At 41.1% G+C, this 21,024-nt stretch overlaps 1 protein-coding gene across 1 annotated transcript in view; it reads left to right on the forward strand.

The window, feature by feature from the left end:
- Positions 1 to 21,024, forward strand: part of LOC150086637 (APOBEC1 complementation factor-like) — a 268,827-nt gene that overhangs the window by 117,808 nt on the left and 129,995 nt on the right. The window lies entirely within an intron of this gene.

Below are 21,024 nucleotides of genomic sequence, written 5' to 3' on the forward strand. Positions count from 1 at the left end.
TCATTAATAGTAGTACAAGGAAGAAGAAAGTTCTTTATTAAGAAACCAAATCTTCCAAAAAAAAATTTTTTTTTTTTAACCACAGTGTAAAATAATATGAATTTTCAAGAAAGATAAAGTTAAACATAGAGAATAGGGACAAGAGTCCACTGAAGTTGTAAGAAAAGTTTAGTAGTAAACTCAGTTATCTAGGCTAACAAACTGGGAGTAGAGAACATAATAATTAAAAAATATTGAAATAGCAGATTTGCTTTTAATTAAAAAGGAGTTATTCAAAATGAAATAAGGTATCCTCATGGGTATATACACTGGAAAACAAATGCAAATAAACTAACAAAAATTGCATTTATAAAAAAATATTTTTAATTAGTATGATATAGAATATGTGACTTCTGAAAGACAAAAAAAAAATTCATAAAAATAAAAAATAAATTTTCTGTTTATATTCTGGGATGACTACACAGTTAGGGGAGTTCACAGGACAGAATACAAGAAATTGTACTGTGTTTAGCATTCATGAGCTTCAAAGCATGTATACTTATGCACCCTTGCACATCACACTTGATTATTTTAAATGACGTAACAACATAGCAGAAATGATGTGTAATTTTTATTTATTCTGTTGTCCAATTTTCTTTTAAGAATAGTTCAGACCTATCCAGCTGTTAGTGTTACTATAACAGCTGGGTAGATCTGAAACTGACCCTGTTAAAGATTTATTCAGATCTACCTGTCTCATCTAAAGTAACAGTGTTCTGTTACATGACCAATGAATCGATCACATTTCATTGATGCGTTCACTCTTTGAAACATTGACTGAGTCACGAACACAGCACTCCTTTTTAAAGAAATGTCATGCATTCATTTTTAAGGAAGGAAGTGTCTAGAGGATGCATCGGGCCATTAAAATTGTGATTAGGCCTTGCTTAGATTCAAGTAAGTCTTGTGTATTAGAGAAGTGCCAGTGTATCAATAATTTATAGAGATGGTTCAGAGAAAGTGAATAACTGTAGACTAGTCGGTCTGACTTCAGTGGTAGGAAAATTTATGGAGGTAATGATTAAGAATGCAGTGTAGGGTAATCTAAATAGGAATGGTGTTTTTTTTTTGTTTTTTTTTTTAAAGAACACTGAAAAGGGAAAGTCTTGTTTAACTGTGGGTGACCACCCAGGTGTGAACCAACATAAGCAGGGATTGAGGTGTGGTGCCCACACCACATGGAGGAATGCCACCCCCTCTGTATTACCAGTCAATACTAGGTGATAGATGACTCTCATCAACCGGTGCAATTCCACCACTTTGCTTATTGGAGACTTGAAGTGGTGGAACCCATATTTAGTCTCCAGAGCTAAGTTCTGGTCAAACCTTCCCCATCATGCAGTGTGACGGATGACTTTGAGGTTATGATGGACATCATGGTGAGATCCAATCTTCCTTACATTTTGAGGGTACAGCTATAAAACAGTGTTCGCAGGCCAGCCACTAGTTAGTACACCGGACCTATTGGTAACCCTTTAGGAGGCTTCCGGATCAGCTAGTGTATAATCTTGCTACTTTTACTCTGCCAGATAGTGACTGGAGGGAGTCCGAGTAGTGTGAGTAGTGTGTATGCGGGGGGCATTGTCGAGGCCACGTTATGTCAAGGATCTGGGTATATTCTTACCATGTGTACACCATATCCAAAAATTTCATTACTTCATACAGCATGTTCCCCCACTTTTTCTTACTATTGAATACACCATGAATTGTCAAACTAATAGAGTAAGCTTATCTGCAAAAAGATCTAAACCTCCCAAACACTTCCTAGTTCATTTCAGAAATATACATGGTCTCAGTTCTAATCTCAATGATGTCCATTTCCACTTACAGTCTGCCAAACCCCATGTACTTTTTCTGACAGAATCTCAGTTATCAGTTGATTCAACTACTGCTCCTTTCACTTGCCCAAATTATTCGCTGTGTGATTCCTTTTGCCTCAAAGGTGGTACTTGTGCAAATGTCCGTTCCGATATTCCCTGTCAGAGACTTGGTAATTTGGAATCTTCTCTTTTTCGATCTTCTCTGGCTTAAATTCTCTCTATACCTCATTCTGTCAAGTTCATCTGGTGTCTACTCCACTAAACACTTGGAGCTCTTTGACTTCCTCTCTTTGCAACTTGACTTTCTTCAGTCTAACTTCCCTAACAGTAAGGTAATTTTCCTTGGTGTTTTTAATGTTCACAACTCCAGCTGGCCTCCGTTTTCTAGTCACACTGAACCAGCTGGTCGAGATGCTGAGGCTTTTGCAATTCCTAATGACCTCGCACAGATTGTTCATTTACCTACAAGAATACTGGACAATTCTAACCATAAAGCCAACATGCTTAATCTTTTTCTCACAACCAACCCTTCTAAGTAGATTGGCTGCTGACGAGGCTACTGGGAGTAAGAAGTGTTCAAATCCGCTAAGTGGATTTTCTTATTTATTGATTTGAAATTATTGTTTTTCTAAAACTTTTGATTTAAATTTAGTTGTATAGCATTATTTTGTGATTTTCTGATTAATCTGGTGTATATATTCTTTCCTTGGCCTTGTAATTGCATAAAAGTATCGGTAAGGGTATCAAATCAACGTGTTACAAGTTGCAGCTCCGCTGAACGAGAAGTTTTTTAGCCATATTTAGCTGCTTTATTGACCTATTGTTACATCAAATTATTTTCTATAAGTAGCTTATAGACCTAGTCAGGATCCTTAGTTTATTCTGAATTGAGACAGCGAGATTTGGAAGTAAATTAATACTTAAGTGTCCGTAGATTTACTGTTCGTAACTTGCCGTCATTGTTATGCGACACAACATTATATCCCGAACTAGATAGCGTAAGCCTAGTCTAGTACAGTATATAATATAATATTGTCAGTTAATCAGTAAAATCTATTAATTTTGTTAAACTTCGTTGTCAATTAAATTGTACTTTTAACTAAATACATATAACGACTTAGATTACAAATGTAACATAATTAATTAATACATAACTTGATACGGAAGTTATATAAATGGAACTCGTAGATAATGCTCGATACTGAAAAATATATACAGTGGTATAACTGTGTTGGGATACATGTTTAGGGTTTTAATTTTGTACTGAAATTGAAATTTTATTGAAATGAAATCGAAATCATCACTCAGACCAGAGCAACAAAGCAAAAGGCTCAAGCTAATGGGAGTGCTGTGGCTCAGGGGAGAACTGATGGGGGCAGTTGCCCTCTGAATCACAGCCTTTTAAAATGCACTGCTTGCTTGATGTTTGTGGAACAATTGGGTACGGGACATGATATTGCCATGGGGGATGTCTTTGTGTGTGTGCGCGATGCAAGGAGTGTAACGAAATCAGGCGACAACTCAGCGTTGTTATGGGCCTATATGAGAGCTTGAAGGACAGGGTGGATGCCCTCGAAGGATCTAAATTGAGGATCCCATCAAGCTCTCAGCTGCCTACATCAACGCCAGAGCTTGCACTTGGTCATCACGCAACACAGCGGCAACCCCCAAGGCAGAATTTTCTGGTCTCACAGGAACTAGTAGTTATTGGTGACTCTATTGTCAGGAAAACAGGGAACATGCTTTGTAAAAAGGATAGGTGGAAGAGGACCAGGGTATGTCTGCCAGAGGCAAAGGTTGATGACATTGTAGAGCGGATATCATCTTTTAAGGGCACAAAAGGTGATATAGTTGTACACGTTGGCACTAATGATATTAAGAGTATGAGACTGGTAGAATTACTTAACAAGTACAGGTCACTGTTGAAAAAAAAATCCGTGAATTAGGGTTGAATTTGAAAGTGTCTGCAATTCTGCCCAGACACGATAGGAGGGAGTATATGATGAGAGCCTTGTCGATCAATTCGGTCCTGGTAAGATTGTGCAAGGCTCAAGAGGTAGAATTTTTTTTAGCCTAGTCTGTACTTGTTAACAGGAGAGACTGCTTCTCCAGGGATGGGATACACTTAAATAGAAAAGGTGCAAGAATATTTGCTGATGCTATCGAGGCAGTGTTAGATGGGTAGGAAAACTGCTAGCTTGGGAGGGATACAAGGAATAATAGATTAACAGTAGCCACTGGCAGAGGTGAGAGTGATTCTTGCACTGCTTCTATTGGAATGAGCAGCAGTCTGGAAAAAAAGATGCAGGGTATTTCAGAGAATGCTGGGAGTCATTGCGGTACAAGTGAACACATGGGTTGTGTTAGGGTAGCTAAGAATAGGAACAGGTGCATGTATACTTGTGTGTACACCAATGCTAGGAGTTTGGTAAATAAATTTGATGAATTTGAGGCATTGCTCAAAACATCAAAGGCAGATATTGTTGGGATATCAGAGACATGGTGTCACACAGAATTTTGGGAGTACAATGTGTACAGAAAGGATAGACAGGATAGGAAGGGAGGAGGGGTTATGCTATTAGTTAAGAAACACATAAAATCCAAGGAAGTGAAGCCAGTCGACATTGCTGGACAGTGCAGTGTCGAGTCAGTTTGGTGTGACATAAGCATTGGGAGATCAAAATTGAGAGTAGGAGTGTGCTATAGGCCTGATGACGCTGATGAGTATGATAAGAAACTGTGCAGGGAAATAGAGTGGGCCAGTAAATCAGAGAGTCTTATAATGTGGGATTTTAATTTCCCAGATATTGACTGGAATTTGGGGGCTGGTCACAAACACACTAGCAAGGCTTTTGTGGATTTATTGGATGATTGATTTCTACATCAGCATGTTCGGGAGGCAACTAGAGGGAGTAATACTCTTGATCTGATTATCATTAGTGATTCTTCATGCATTAAGAATCTGCAGATAAAGGAAGCACTAGGTGGCAGTGATCACAGTGAGCTGAAGTGGGATTTCCTCAAAGAGGTAACTACCATCAGGGGTAAAGGGAAGGATCATTGCTTTCGTAAAGGCGACTACGATGGTCTAAGACAGTATTTAAATTCTATACAGTGGGATCAACTGATGATGTTACCAACAGCAAATTCAAAATGGGAAGCATTCAAAGAACTTATCTTGGAAGCTACTAGGCTTTACATACCAACTAAAAAATATTGTTCAAGGTTTAGGCCAAAATGGATGTCAGATGAACTAATGAGACATATCGCAGAGAAGAAAAATGCATGGGATACATATAAATTAACACGTGACAAGGAAGCCTATGATAGATATAAGTTGATCTGTAACCAAGTTACAAAGGAGGTTAGGCAGGCGAAGGCAGATTACGAGAAATCTTTGCCAAGGGATGCAAAGATTTCTTTACTTATGTAAATACTAGAAGGAAGGGGATGAATCAGATTGGTCCACTTGATATCGATGGTTCAACTGTTGATGATCCTGGTCAGGTAGCTAACACACTAAATGAATATTTTGCATCGACATTCACACATGAGGAGTTATTCAGCGAGGGGAATGCGAGAGGTGTATTCAACTCTGGCAGTAAGCTTGATAATCTTGTAATAACTGAGAGTAAAGTGGAGGAGAAATTGTTGAAGATAAACACAAGAAAGGCACCTGGGGTGGATGGGATCTATCCAGTTATATTAAAGGAAGCAGCAAAGCAACTAAGCAAACCCTTAGCCATAATTATGAGAGCATCTTTAGACTCACGGGAGGTTCCCACGGACTGGAGATGTCCAAATGTGACCCCAATTCACAAAGGAGGATCAAAGGCTGACACAAGTAATTATAGACCTGTGAGTTTAACTTCTGTTCCCTGAAAATTAATGGAGGCACTGGTTAAAGAAGCACTGCAGGATCATCTAGACAAGACTTCAGTTATAGCTTGAACACAGCATGGTTTTGTTAAGGGGAAGTCTTGCCTGACCAATTTGATTGGATACAATGATGCGATCACAAAAGAACTGGATGCAGGGTATAACTTTAATATTATATACTTGGATCTTAGAAAGGCTTTTGATACTGTTGCACATGGAAGACTGCTGCGCAAATTGGAGCAGTGTGGCATTGGAGGCAAATTGCTGTTATGGATAAAGGGGTGGTTGCAGGGGAGAAGACAGAGAGTGGTAGTCAGTGGCCACTGCTCATTGTGGACTAATGTTATTAATGGAGTCCCTCAGGCTTCAGTGTCGGGTGCATTATTGTTTTCCGTATTTATAAATAATATTGAAGATGGTATATCAAGCTTAATGTCCAAGTTTGCAGACGATACAAAGGTTGGCAGGGTTGTTAAGGACACTACTGACGCTATGCTGCTGCAACAGGATCTGGAAAGGTTGAGCAGATGGGCTGAGAGGTGGCAAATGAAGTTTAGCATTGACAAATGTAAAGTACTACATATGGGAAACAGCAACCCCAGAGCAACGTATCAACTCTGTGGTACTACACTGACAGTGGTAGAAAATTAAAAAAGACCTGGGGGTAATTGTGCAGGCAGATATGATGTTCTCTGACAGTGCAGACAGGCTGCAAGAGTAGCTCATCACGTGCTATCAATGATATACAGAAATTTTTCTAGCAGGGATAAGGAGGTGATTATTCCCTTGTATAAGGCAATGGTCAGGTCACACCTAGAGTACTGTGTACAGGTCAGGTTAGCATGGTTTTTCTCCCAGAGAAAAACCATGCTAACCTGACCTGAACTCTACTGACTCAGCCACGTTGTGAAAAAGACCAAAATTCCTCCCGTCATCGACGTGATTTTAACTCAGGTATTTTCCATCCAGTGTGGGGAGGATGGCTATTCTGTCAACTGTGCTATCCACAAGGGCTTCAGTAGTCTTATAATCAAAACCTTCCCTTCCTACCGACGTAGCAAGTTCTGATATCACACCGATTACGTTTTCTGCCAGGTCGACCATACAAAGGGTACTAGGAAAGTTTTGCAATACAGCTTTGTTTATTTAATTTTTTCAAAGTAATTTCCTCTACATTCAATACACCTCTCCATCCTCCGAAACCAATCTTTAAACCAGTTCTGCCAAGTTTCACTAGGGAGTAAAGCACACTCGTTGTCCCAAGCCAGTAGAATGTCCTCATCACTGGAAAACCGCCTCTCTTTTAGCTTCATTTTCACATGCGGGAACAGTGCAAAGTCGCAGGGAGCAAGGTCTGGACTGTAGGGAGGGTGCTCGAGAAATTTCAGTCTTGTCGTGGTCAAATATTCGGTGCAGGCTTTGGCGCGGTGAGTTTTAGCATTATCGTGATGGAGGTACCAGGTGTCCATTCTTGACTTTGGCCGCAGGTTCTTCATAGATCCAATGACTTAGGCATTCATTGTTCAGTATACCACTTAGCTGTGACTGTCTTCTGCGTGTCCAAAACGACACGTTCCACAATTCCACTCGATTTGAAAAATACAGTTATCATTTTCTTCTTTACAGATCGGGATTTTCTGACAATTACGGGTGTGTCGTCGTCATCAAAGACCCAAACTTTGTTTTGAGCCTTGGTCGGCAGATCGTAATAGTACAGCCAAGTCTCGTCACCTGTCACGATGTTGTTCACATACCGAGATTGTCCCTTATCAAACTTTTTTAACATCTCCCGGCACCAAGTCACACGTCGTGTCATCTGCCCTTCAGTCAGTTGATGCGGAACCCAGAGAGAACAAAGTTTCTTCACGTGCAAATGATCTTACAGAATCGAACGAATTGCTGGTGCATTTAGGCCCAAAGTATCCTCTATCTGTTGGTAGGTCACTCGCCTGTTTTCGTCAAGCATTTTCCTCACAGCAGTAACGTTTTCCTCCATAACTGACGTTCGTGGCCTTCCCGGCCTCTCAGAATCCTCCAGAGTGAAATTTCCCCTTTGGAATTCTCTATACCACCTGAATATCGTTGTACGATGTGGACAATCATCATCTAGTGCAAGAGTCATTTCTTCTAAGCACTGGTCTATGGTTAAACCACGCACGAAATTATACCGCAAAACTGTCCTTATCTCATTTCGTGACCACGATGCCATCGCAAGCACTTTACACTCTCACTACTAATGAATAACTGAGCCCATTGACTTGGCTCGACGGCTACTATGCACGTATGAACATGTCTCAACATGCAGCAACAAGCAGCTTCCTGTGATTCATTGTTGCGTCATATTGCAAAACTTTCCTAGTACCCTTTGTATTTCTTGAATGAATTGACTCTGGCCATACATTTTTCCAACATGCACCTGCTAACAGTGTTACTTCTTTCAGCGATAAAGCTATGATTCTGATACAGTCCACAATTGAGAAATGTTTCCATGCCTCCATTATTTCAATAGATGCAGAATCAATTTTTACCGAAATACATTGTAATAATTTTCTGATGTAATGAGTTTTAAAGGTGGATATAATGCCTTGATCTAATGGCTGAATGAAAGAAGTTGTATTTAGTATTAGTATTAGCAATTGCCACATGGTGCAAGGAAGCCTATGGCTTATGCTGCACCAGCCAAAAAAATAAATAACAATAATAATAAAATAACAAAAAAAAAATAAAATAAAATGATAAGAATGAAATAATAATGATAAGAATAAAATATAAAAAATAATAATTAATAAATCAGAGAAAAGGAAATGGATAACCTAAGTGTTTCTCTCCTCCCGTAGGTAATTATCCAGCTGATATTTGAATTTCCCCAAACTGTCAGCCTCTACCACCCATGTAGGTAACGTATTCCAGTAATTTATAACTCGCTGGATAAAATAAAACTTCCTGCAATCCAATCTGAACATCTCTCCCCGTAACTTGAAATTATGGCCCCTAGTTCTAGAATCATTTATAACCATGAAAATTTCGGCCTCATTCATTTTGCTTATGCCTCTCAGAGCCCTAAACACCTCATTCAAGTTCCTTTAAGGTGCCTAGTTTCCCAGCTCTGAAACCCACATATTCGAAGTCTTTCCTCATATGGACGCCCTTTTGCTGATCTCACGAGGCGAGTTACACGTCTCTGGACCCTTTCAAGAAGTACAATGTCTTTCTTTAGGTGTGGTCTCCATACCTGAACACAGTATTCTAAAGTCTGACTGTATCATAACGCCCAAGTCCCTTTCCTCCACTACTGGCTTAAGTTCAACCCCACCAAATGTATAAGTTATTTTGGGGTTCCTGTTCCCCAGGTACAATACCTTACACTTTTCTGGATTAAAGCATAGCTGCCATTTTTCTGACCATCCCTGAAGTCTATTTAGGTCATTTTGAAGAAGCTCTGCTTGACGGCAGTCATTAACTACTCTACCAATCTTTACATCATCTGCAAATTTAGACTTCATGGCCCTCTATCCCTTCATCGTTGTCATTTATGAAAATTAAAAACAACAGTGGTCCTAATACTGATCCTTGGGAAACCCCAATTCTTACATCAACCCAATCTGAGGAATAACCATTTATCATAGCCTTCTGCCTCCTGCCCCAAAGCCATCCAGCTATCCATCTAAGGACTTTCTTTGTGATTCCAACCTGTTCCAGCTTATAAAGTAACTGCTCATGTGGGACTGAGTCAAATGCTTTTCTGAAATCTAAATAAACAGTGTTGAAATTACAGGTGACTCCTGCTTAACGCTGATAATTCGTTCTGGAAAAACAGAGTGCTAAGTGAATCTGTGGTAAGCGAACGCCGTATTCCCGTAATGAAACATATGTATTTGTGAGTCACGGTCTATACCACTGCGACTCACAAATAATAAATGGTAGTGAAAAGACTCCAAATGTTTGGAGTCTTTTCACTATACATATAAATCTGTACATATAAAATATTCTCCATTTCATTTTTTTAATATTAAAAATCTGTACACATAAAATATTCTCCATTTCATACGTATATAATTATGTGGTAAGTAATTATGTGGTGTTTGGTCCTTGAGGTTGTCACAGACATTCTCTCAGATATACCAGACAAGCTGTACTTGCTACCTGTGAGTCTAAAACGCCGATGGAACTGATATTCGGGTAACACTCAAGTCAAGTGGACCCAATTTCGGCGAAGTCCGGACGGTCTGTGACAGCCAAATCCTCTGCTTGCTCCTTCACGATGGTGGGACTGTTAGTAATCCTGGGTATAACTTCCATGCACAAGTACATGGTGGGTGATCATCCAGGTGTGAACCAACGTAAGCAGGGGTCGAGGTGTGGCGCCTACACCACATGGAGGAATGACACCCCTCTGTGTTACCAGGCAGTACTAGGTGGTAGAAGACGCGCATCAACCGGTGCAATACCACCACTTTGCTTATTGGAGGCTTGAAGTGGTGGAACCCATGTTTAGTCTCTAGAGCTAAGTTCTGGTCAACCCTTCCCCATCTCTTCCATCATGCAGTATGATTGATGACTTTTGAGGTTGTGATGGACATCATGGCGAGATCCAATATTCCTTACATTTCGAGGGTACGGCTCTAAAACGGTGTTTGCAGGCCGGCCGCTAGTTAGTACACCAGACCGAGCCTATTAGTAACTCTCTAGGAGGCAAATATTACAAGCAATATGCTTGATAATTTTTTAAAATTTTGATCTTGGAACTAAGTAACAAGCCACCATACTGCAATTAAATTAGCGTGGAAGAAAATTTTACGGGGCATGGGAAAATTTCACAAGTCGGCTTGGGAAACTTTTTAATGCTGTTTTGCTATTCATTTTCAAGCTATTGACTTTTTTTTGTCCTCGCCTTTTTCCCATTATTATACGAGGTCAGCGTTTTTAATGTATCGGCATGAAATTTTTACGGCCGGATGCCCTTCCTGACATCAACCCTCACCCTTTATCCAGGCTGGGGATATGCGGTGGTCATTCCCTGACCTTCCACATCCTCCGTATTTGGTGGTCTAATCAGGAAGCGTGTGCTACGCACTGCTGCTCCTACCCACCTGTCTATGGAGGCATTGATTGTTTCTTTTTTTTTTTTTTTTTACAAGCTATTGACTGCATCAGATGAAACATTTTCATTAAACATGCCAAAAATTTAATCTGTACGCTGGTAAAAGAGCGTTATAGTGAGTTGTGACAGCATTAGAGTGAGATATTGGTTGTAATATAAGAACAGTGTTATAACGAATCAGTGTAGAGCGAAACGAGGGCCTGCTGTATTCCTAAAGTCTAGCTCTTGAGTGACCCTGTCAAAATAGCTAACCAGATTAGTTAAACGTGATTTTCCCTTTACAAAACCATGCTGAGTATCCTTCAGAATTCCATTTCTCTCTAAATGATCCTGAATTGCAACTTTGATGATTGTCTCCATAATTTTTCCTACTACTGAAGTTAGACTAGCTGGCCGGTATTTCCCACTTTACCCTTAGAACCGCCCTTATGTATTGGAGCTACATTGGCACTTTTCCAATCCAACGGCCCCTTGACGTGGGCACCTGTACATGGTGAGGGGACCTCCCAGTGATGCTGCTGGACTTCCAGACTAGCATCACTGGGATCCAACGCCCACAGCCCAGGTTCCAGGCTGACATCAATGGAATCCAGCATGTTTGCCGTGCGCTGCAACCCGTGGAAATTCGGAAAGGGGGATCCTGGTGGTTGAGGGGCCCAGCTTCAATACACCACTTTGGCCCCTGCTTCGACAAGACGGGTGGTCCTGGAAGGCCTGGCTAGGATCAATCGGCTAGTAGGCTCGCCTGCGAGAATCAACCGTGTCAATGCCATGCCCCTACCCTCATGGTCCGAGGGACAGGATTCAGGCTGGCGGCAGTGCGGGTATGGTGTCTGGGTAGCCCTGGCGTTCCACTCCCGAGCGCATTTATTGCATGCCAAGTAGTGGGCGTCCCTTTGGGCTCCGTGGTGGGTGGGGAGCCCGGGCACTGAACCACTTAAAATTTACATGAATCCTGATAAACTTACTTCCTCAGGGGCCCCAACCCGGTCCCTATCTGCAAACAGAGACGAAGACACAGATAGTATTATTAGTACAAAGAGGCAGCGAACTGAAATACCTTCGGGGCCTGAGGTTGCTAATTAGGTTCCAAGGTTCCTAATTATACATTCCACCAGTGAAAAACCAATTGGTAAAATATCACCCTTTTTTATACAAAAAGGGTTAGATGGGTTAGCAGGTTCACCCAAATCAGTTAAGAGGCTCCGTTCTGGGGACCTTTTAATTGAATCTAAAAATGACAGGCAATCTGTACATCTACTCCGAGTAACATCAATCGGAGGAGTACCCATAACAGTGACACCACACAGAACACTAAATTCATCGAGAGGTGTAATTTCAGAGTGGGACCTTCTCGACATTACCGAGGAGGAAATCTGCTCGGAATCGAAGTCACAGGGAGTTATTGCCATCAAGAGAATTAGTGCACATAGGGATGGGAAACTTGTTAAAACCAGGAGCATTATCCTGACTTTTAACTCGCCCAAACCTCCTGATGAGATTAAAGCTGGCTACATCAACTGTCCAGTGCTCCATATGTTCCAAACCTTTTACGGTGTTTTAAATGCCAGAAATATGGACATTCTCAAATGGCCTGCCGTGGAGTCCTTGCATGCCCTCGATGTGGTGCAAAGGACCACGAAACAACAGCATGTTCAGCCACAAAACCCACCTGCATTAACTGTGAGGGAGAACATCCAGCCTATTCACGAGCATGCCAGAGGTGGAAAGAAGAAAAAGAAATTCAATGGCTGAAGACAGAGCTAAACATATCGTACCAGAAGGCAAGGAAAGCGGTGAAACCTCTCAACATCAACAAACCTACCTACGCCCAGAAGGTGTTCCATTGGAACTCAGATGGACATGTCCATCCATCCCTCCAAAAGAATCATTTACTCCCATCGCACGTTATCTCTTAAGCTCCCAAAAACCTGCACAGAAGGACCAATCAGCTGCCACTCCTATATCGGTACCTCCTAATGCTCCACAAGTAACAAAAGCAATTGCAAAAGAAAAGAATAAGAAAGGTGAAGCATCCCTTAATACCCAAGAAAACATGGATGTCGAGCAGAAGGAGGTACAAGAAGACTCAGTTTTGGAGCTCTTTGCTGAGGAGGAAATGGACACTGGACAGCATCCGTACTTCCCCAGGAAGGATAAAGCCAAAACTGAAAAAGGTAAGCCCTCAGCACCTCGGAAGCGCCTGATGGACCCACCAAGCCAAAATAATGGCTAAATTCCTACAGTGGAACTGTCATGGATTCCGGCAAAATACTGATGACATCAAGGCACTCCTGCAAAAGCACAAACCAGCTTGCTTTTGCATACAGGAGACTTATTTAAAGGCAAATGATGACCCCACCATGCATAACATTACCATCATTCGTAAGGATAGAATTGTGGATGGTCTTGCTCACGGAGGAGTCACAATCCTCATCGTCAACCAGATCCCATTTCAGCCTTTGCAGCTTACAACTAGCATTGAGGCTGTAGCAATTCGCCTTAAAGTGGGGTTCTTATTAACTGTCTGCTCTGTTTATTTGCCACCTGGGATTGACATCCCCCAGAAAGGCCTTGATGATCTTATCATGCAATTGCCTTCCCCTTGTTTAATTCTTGGGGATTTCAATGGACATAATACTCTGTGGGATGGTGCTAACATCAATCGAAGGGGACGAGTCATAGAGCATATGCTCACTGACAATGACCTCTCCCTCTTAAATGTGGGAACAAACACCTTCTTCCACATGGCTACCCGTACATTCTCTGCCATTGATCTTTCTATCTGCTCCCCTTCTCTCCTTCCTTCACTTACTTGGGCGGTAGAAGAAAATCCATATGGAAGCGATCACTTCCCCGTGATAACCACCCTAACTAGTGGCAGACCATGTTTGCCATTTAGTTTACCGCGGTGGAAGATTGATCAGGCTGACTGGAATGCCTTTCGATATCTGGCAAACCTTAACATCGCTACAGTCAGTCAGGAGCCAATCAATGAAGCAGTCATGTATGTCACAGAAACGATTGTCCAAGCAGCTGCTATTGCACTCCCAAAATCATCCAGCCAGTTCCCAATATTTCCCAAACCTTGGTGGAATTCAGAATGCACGGCAGCAAAAAAAGCACAAAACAAAGCCTGGGGGATATTCCGCTAATATCCCACGACTGAAAATTTAATATCATTCAAACGTGCACGTGCGAAAGTGTGTTATGTATGACGTCAGAGCCAAAGGAAATCTTGGATTCATTTTACATCCATAACTCAGGCTGCTGGCTCAAAAGTAGTCTGGGATAAGATCCGGAAAATGAAGGGAAAATATTCACCATGCCCTTCAGTGATCCTCAAGCACAACAGATGTCCAATTGCAGATCGAACTGCAGTTGCAAATACTTTAGGGGAAACATTTGCAAAAATCTCTGCAATAACATCTTTTCCCGCAGAGTTTTTGGCCCTGAAAAAGAAAATTGAGAAAAACCCACCGAACTTCTCTTCAAAATTGCTTGAATCGTATAACAAGCCCTTTTTACAGGAAGAGTTAAATGCAGCACTCTTTCTCACGCATACAAGTGCTGTGGGGCCCGATGACATCCACTACGAAATGCTAAAACACCTCTCACCAAGATCTAAAGATCACCTTTTAGTTTTGTTTAACAGAATTTTTATTCGCAAACAATTTCCGGATTCCTGGCAAAGGGCTATTGTCCTTGCTTTCCCAAAACCAGGAAAAGATCCTAGCAATCCAAGTAACTATCGTCCTATTGCTCTGACAAGCTGTTTTGTGCAAAGTCCTGGAAAGAATGGTTAATGCACACCTCGTATGGTATTTAGAAACAAATGGTCTGCTTTCCAGGACACAGTGTGGCTTCCGAAAAAATAGATCCACTCTGGATCATTTAATCTGATTGGAAACGTCCATTTGTGATGCTTTTATTAAATCCGAGCATTTGGTAGCAGTTTTCTTTGATATTGAAAAAGCGTACGACACAGCCTGGCGATTTGGAATTTTAAAAGACCTCTATAACTTTGGTCTTAGAGGTAACCTTCCTGTTTTTATTAAAAACTTTCTTTCGAATCGCCAATTTTAAGTCAGTTTAGGATCCACCCTCTCTCGAGTTTTCTCTCAGGAAGAGGGAGTCCCACAAGGATCTGTTCTAAGTGTCACGCTTTTCGCAATCAAAATAAACTCTATCGCAGAACAACTTCCACCCACCGTAAACAATGCCCTCTATGTAGACGACTTTGCTATATTTTGTCATTCATGCAATATGAGGATCATTGAAAGGCAACTGCAGAAAACCATTGATCATCTTACAGCTTGGTCTTTGGCTAATGGGTTCAGATTTTCATCACAGAAGACTGTTTGTGTACACTTCTGTCGCAAACGTAATCTTCATCCTGACCCAGAATTAAGGCTTGGGCAAAATAACATCCCAGTTGTAGCAGAATTCAAATTCCTTGGACTTATTTTCGACAAAAAGCTGACATTTTTACAACATATTCGTCAGCTGAGGACGAGATGTGTCAAAGGGGTTAACATCCTTCGTGCCCTTTCGTCGGCACGCCTCCGTAGCCAGGTGGGAAGGAGCAGCAGTGCCTAGCACATGCTTCTTGATTAGACCAGGGTTCGAGCCCGTCACCACCAAATACGGAAGATGCGGAAAGGTCAGGGAATGACCACCGCATATTCCCGGAGCAATATGGCCCTAGTTGCTAATGCTCATAAAAAAACAAACAAACAGCCCTTTCGTCAACTTCATGGGGCACAGATCGTGCTACCCTTCTTCGTCTCTACCGGGCACTTGTCCGTTCCAAACTCGACTATGGGTCTCAGGTTTATGGTTCTGCTAGAGATAGTGCACTTCGGTGGTTAGATCCAATCCACCATCAAGCTATCCGGACAGCCACTGGAGCACTTCGCACATCTCCTGTCCAAAGCCTTTACGTTGAAGCAAATGAACCATCTCTGTCTCTTCAACGTAAGCAGTTGTCCTTACAGTACGCCTTCAAATTAAAATCCCTGTCCGATCATCCCACGTGGCCATCCGTTTTTGAGCCGCTCTGGGAAAACCTCCACAACACCCGTTGGACTGCCAACAAACCTTTTGGTATTCGCATTCAAGGGCTGCTGAATGAGCTAAATTTGTCGGTAGACAACATTGCCCAGTCACCAAGGCAATTCTTTCCACCCTGGCATGCTTATTTTCCAACTTGCGACTTCTCCCTTAAGATCTTGGAGAAGGCTACTACACCGCCATCTGTCTACCAGCAACTCTTTGCATCACATAGACAGCAGTATTCTGACTTTCTGCCAGTCTACACAGATGGCTCAAAGTTAGAACGTTATGTGGGATCTGCTGTTGTGTTCCCTCACAAAACATTATCCAGTAAGATCCCACAATAAACTAGCATTTATACTGCAGAGTTGCATGCAATACAAACAGCCCTAGATCACATTAAAAATCGCGACTACCAGAGGTATATGATTTATTGCGATTCATCGAGCATGTTACAGGCTCTGGTATCGGTGAGTTTTAACCCTCATCCGATCCTGTCCAGGATCCGGCAGATTCTTTTTTTCTCTCATGAAATTAGAATTTGATATTCGCTTTTGCTGGATCCCAAGCCACATTGGGATCCGGGGAAATGAATCGGCTGATGTCGCTGCCAAATCAGCCATTTCCCTGGATAATCATTGCCTGTCAGTCCCTTATACAGACTACAGGCAAATAATACGTTCTAATTTACTCTCCCAATGGCAAGATTTTTGGCACGGACAGGCCACAAATAAATTACATCACATTAAGCCTGTAATTACGCAATGGCAGTCCAGTCTACGCAGGGTCCGAAGAGAGGAAGTTGTTCTTGCTCGGCTTTGCATAGGTCATAGTCATCTAACACATTCCTATTTGCTGAGGGAGGATGACCCACCTATGTGCGAGATGTGTAACGTTATTTTAACTGTCAGTCATCTTTTTATAGAATGTCCTGTTTTTATAGAAGCACGACGCTTGTGTTTTACTGCTTTTAATAATTTGACTGAGCCATTTACACTCAGTCAGATAATAGGTGACAGAGACAATATGTCCAACGTTTTTAACTTTTTACAATCTATTAATTTTTATACAAGGATCTAAGTTTTTATGCTTTTACTTTGTCCTTTTTAACATAATAATTAATTGCTTGACGTGGTAGCCTTAGTTACCAAAATGTTTAGTAGCATTTTAAATTTGACTTGGCGCATTATGGCCTTAGCTGCCAATGCACCATTAAAAACCAAACCAAACCAAAATCCAATCCAACGGAATCACTCCTGAGTCCAGTGATGCTCGCATAATTAGCCTAAATGGTTCAATGCACTCACTTGCCACCTCCCTTAAGATTATAGGGTATATGCCATCAACCCCAGGAGCCTTACTGGCTTGTAGGCTCGAACGTTCTTTTTATTAAATAAACATGTGAAATTTCAACATCATTAATTACATTTTTTTCAACTTCACTTCCGTAATTTCTCATTGATGTAAAGGGTTTTTCTTCTGTAAATATCGATGCAAAGTAACTGTTGAGTTCATCTGCAACTTCAGCTGGGGTATCTAATACTATGCCACGCCCATTACATAAGGGTCCAATCTGGTTTGTTCTTCTCTTTGCATTTATATATGTGAAGAATTCCTTACCTCTCCCCCCTCTTTGCTTGCTCTCTTTGCCAGCGATTTCTTATAATCTGCCTTTACCAGCCTAATCTTTTCTATGGCTCTATTACAGATCAATTTGTAGCTGTTATATGCTTCTATACTTTTTATTGCTCTGTAACTTTTCCATGCTGTCTTTTTCTGCTCAAGTAATCTGGCAACTTCATTATTCTTCCAACTTGGAATCCTCCTCCTTGTGGAGTATTTTTTAAATGGTATATACGCTTTCAAGGCTTCTGTGATTAATGTTTTAAAGGTATACCATAGTTCATTTGTATTCGCTCTCTGTGAGATATCTACCCAGTTAGAGACCACATGGCACCTTAAGCCATCGTTATTTCCTTTCCTGAAGTTAATTCATTCCTTTGCCTTTAACTACTGCTACCTCTTTCTCTTCATCGTCCACCGTAGAACTCCGTGATCACGTCCTGCTACTGGTTCCTGTACTGTCAGCCCCACTATGTCATCTGGTTCATGGGTAATGGTGAAGTCTGGAGTACTTTCCCTGACATGTTGATACAAATAACAATCATCTAGTTGATTTAAAAATTTTGTTCTCCATGTGGAATTTCCCTCCCATTTACTCCAATCAATTAGAGGCAAATTAAAATCACCCATAATAAGACATTCACGCTTACTTGCCCATTCTATATGCACGTAGAGGCTCTTATCATAATTTTCACAATCACCTGGCCTGTAGATTACTCCCACTCTCATTATACCTTTGCTTCCAACTATCTCACACCATACAGATTCTATATTAGCATGCGAAACGTTTGAATCCAGGAAGGCTTTCGTCGCACTCAGACTGCTTTTGATAAGAAGCATGACCCCACCATCCCTTCTATCTTCCCTATCCTTCCTAAATACATATGGAGCAATATGGCCTTAGTTGCTAATGCTCCTTTAAACCAAATAATAACAACAACCTAAATACGTTATACATACCGTATTGAAATTTGTCATCCCCTATTTCCAGGTGGCTCCACGTTTCCGTAAGCCCTATTATTTCAGCGTTACTTGTCATAATGAGCAGTTTGAATTCACTCATTTTATTGACGACACTTCTGACATTACTGTACAAACTATTAAGACAGTTGTATTAATCTGGTACAACTGTGGTGGTAGTAGGAACATAACTTCAACATGTGAATGACTTAAATCTTTTTGATCACCTGGTGTGCTATCCAGTAGTAATAAAACTTTGAAATCTAAATTTTTCCACAAGTTCAGAGATTTCTCAGTCATTTTTTTGACTAGCAGGTGAACAGTGGGGATTCAAAAAGAGTGGAGATGTTTTCACTGCACAAAAGCTCAAAAATACCCTGTATGCGAGGTTTACCAAAATTCTGTAACCACGTTAGAGCGAAACCGTGTTATAAAGTACCGCGTTGTGCGAGTATTTCTGCAATTTATCAATCATGTTAGAGCAAAACCATGTTGTAGAAGTACCATGTTATATGGGGGTTTCCTGTATTTGAATTGGTCTCACATTAGCAATTGCTATTTAAGCAGGAATGTTTAGTTGTTGTTGTTATTCGGTTTAATGACACAAGGTCTACTAAGGCCAAATTGTGTCTGTTCATCATTAATTTACACAAAGCATATCGTTAGAGAGGTTAAGTTATATGCTTCTGTATAAGCCAATATGTTTTAGATATAATAAAAGTTCTTCAATATTTGCTTCATTTCCTAAGTAATGAGAGGAATGTTTGGGATCATAGGTATGATCCATATATTGATTACGGGATTGCTTCATTACAGGGGATTGTCATTAATGGTCAGTCTGCATAATTGGGCTAGAGTTAGTGTTTTGACTGCTCCTGTTTCTGAATTTTTTAAATGATACTGATGTAGGAATACAAGGTATGATGTCAAAATTTCCAGATTTCAAGATCGGTTTGTGGCAGTGGTTAATGAATATTGTCAAGCAGTATTACTTCAGAAAGACTCAGCTAGATTCCAGGGATAGTCAGATAAGTTGCAGTTATGTTTAAAGCCTTTAAACATAATTGCAATATGTAAGACTTTATATTTGGGAAATAACCTCAATAACTTATACACTGAGAGGGGAGGGGAGGGGTTGAATTCAAAACAGAGGAAAGGGATTTGGTGGTTACAATACAGGTAGACATGAATATCTCTGTGCAATGCAGACAAGTGGAACGGTGGGCCTATAGTGTCCTCTTGGTGATTTGTTAATAAATTATTTGTAAAGATGCCGACCGGGCTAGCCAGGTGGGTAAAGTGCCTGCCTGGCAACCTAAAGGTCGCGGGTTCGAATTCCGCCTCGGGCTTGGATCAAAGTACTGCAAAAACCTTGGGAGGTGCATTATGGTGACAGAAGCCAATGCGCCAACGACTACAAAAAAAAAAAAAAAAAAAAAAAAATTGTAAAGATAGGGAGGTCATAATTCTATGATCTCCATATACAGATCATATAACTGTAGAAAGCAGTTGTGAGACTGAACTTGGAATGCTATATCCTGGTATAGAGCTCACACCTGAAAGAAGATATTGAGGTTATCGAGCAAGTCCAAAGGCAGGGAATATGCCTACAAGGTTGGCTGAAGGGTGCCAGTGTCAGGAGAGAGACTTTGAATAAGTGAACTAAAGAGTCAGATAACTGGGTACCTTAGAGGGACTCTGAGAGAGAGAGGATAGTAAAATGTATATGAAAATGAAAATTTCATGGCATTAGGTGTTGCTAGAACCAGGGGTGGGCATAAATTCAAATGAAAAAGGAAGAGCTATAGACTGAGCTGTAGGAAGTCTGCTTTTAGCCAGTGAGTTGTTAATTATTGGAACAAATTGCTTTCATGAGTATGTTGAAGTTTTACATGTATATAGCAAACATAGAAAGGGTGCAAGAATATTTGCTGATGCTATCGAGGCAGTGCTAGGTGGGTCGGAAAACTGCTAGCTTGTGGGGATACAAGGACTAATAGATTAACAGTAGCCACTGGCAGAGGTGAAAGTGATTCTTGCACTGCTTCTATTGGAATGAGCAGAAGCCTGGAAAACAAGATGCAGGATATTTCAGAGACTGCTGGGAGTCATTGCAGTAAAAGTAAACACATGGGAAGTGTACAGGTCTGGAGGCCTCATTTCAAGAAGGATGTAAAGCTGCTGGAACGAGTACAGAGAAGGGCAACAAGATTAGTGAATGGAACAAAGGGTTGCTCTTTCAAAGAAAGGCTTAAGTTTTGCAAATTACAGTGTCTGGAGACTAGGCACCGGCGAGGTTTGTTTGTTTGTTTGTTTGTTTGTTAGGTTTTATTGGTGCATTAGCAACTAAGGCTATAAACCGGCGAGGTGATCTGATAGAGGTGTATAAAGCGTTGAATGGTTTGAGCATGCTCAGTGCCGATGGGATTCCTCCTCTTGCTCAGAATAATCACCTGAGAGGGCATAAATTCAGATTGAGGAAAGACAGATGTAGGATAGATGTGCGGAAATTTGCCTTTAGCCAGCGGGTAGTTTTGGTTGGTGGAA

The sequence above is a fragment of the Mastigoproctus giganteus genome, chromosome 4, assembly GCF_048544385.1.
Source record: "Mastigoproctus giganteus isolate SK-2022 chromosome 4, ASM4854438v1, whole genome shotgun sequence".
NCBI classification, from domain to species: domain Eukaryota; kingdom Metazoa; phylum Arthropoda; class Arachnida; order Uropygi; family Thelyphonidae; genus Mastigoproctus; species Mastigoproctus giganteus.